Source organism: Corylus avellana, chromosome ca8 (assembly GCF_901000735.1).
Source record: "Corylus avellana chromosome ca8, CavTom2PMs-1.0".
In the NCBI taxonomy this organism is placed as follows: domain Eukaryota; kingdom Viridiplantae; phylum Streptophyta; class Magnoliopsida; order Fagales; family Betulaceae; genus Corylus; species Corylus avellana.
Genome location: NC_081548.1, coordinates 23,242,574 through 23,243,856, shown reverse-complemented (window position 1 = coordinate 23,243,856; position 1,283 = coordinate 23,242,574).

Below are 1,283 nucleotides of genomic sequence, written 5' to 3'. Positions count from 1 at the left end.
TTGTCTTCAGAATTTGTAAATGAGCTGTAGTATTTCATGCATTTTTCAACACAAATTATTAGGACACAAATGGTTCAATTATGTTTGAGCTCTTTTATGGGAATAAGATTATCTTCATTTCACTTGAAATAGAGAGGGATTACTTCATGGTTCATATTAGATTTTATAGCATGTAACGATGCACATCAATGGTGATCACATTGTTGAGACTTCAATTTTTATTTTATTTTTATAGGAGGACTAGCACATGAATAATATTCATTTCATTTTAAATGAAATTGATATTATTCATTTTATGGTCAAAATTAAAAGTTGATGCATTTAAGAGTGTATATCAAGTTAATACTAACACATTTCAAAAAAGTTTTAAATAATATAAAATTATGTACATTATTAAATATACAAAACTTTAAATTATGTTCATAAAATAGATATTATTTTGAAATAGTGAGGAATGTTGTCTCAATTAAGTTCGAGAGCTGCTACGCGTCCGGAGACTTTTCCCAAATGAAGTCTCCCGATTTACGTGGAATCAGCCGCATTGCACGAGAAAGCAAAAAATTTAAGCCTTTTTGGGTTTGGCCGGCAAAAGAGAGAAAATGAAAAAAAATGAAAAAAATTTAAATTAAATTAAATCTCTCTCTCTGAGTCACACGCAACACTGGCAGCAGAGAAAAAAAGTTATCTGCTAGTGCTGGCCCCGATGCCTCTCTCTCTCTCACTCTCTCTCACACGCACTGAAAATTTTTTCTCAGGCCAGCCGCTGGGTTCTGGCCGGACCCAGCTTGAAGAAATCTTACCATGTTTGAAGGAACAAAACAAACTAACCCAAACTGGAAAATAATCGTGATCCGAAAGATGGTGGCTTTGTGCAGTGGCTATGTGCGTATTCCCGGGATGGCGTTCGGCGCTGGGTTGATGGGCGTATTCCGAGGACCGCCGTGACCCACGGCTGGGTCTGGCCAGATCCACCTGGGTCATGCTTATACTTGATAAATATAGTAATTGATTTGCAGAGGGAAACTCCTTTTCTCGATTTCATTTTCTAAATTGGAACTAGCTAAAATGGATAGTTACCAGGATAGACAGGTATTTTGTAACGTTTTCATTAAGGAAACTTGTAGATTATTCTCATAAAATGTTTGTGTGGCAGCTTCTCAAAATCCTCAACTATAAGTGGAATCAAAGCACGATCTCCTACTGTATCCTCTCCTTTTTCTTTCAGGAGTGAAGAAAGAGCAGCAAAACGTAAAGAGACAAGGATAAACGTAAACAGTGGCATT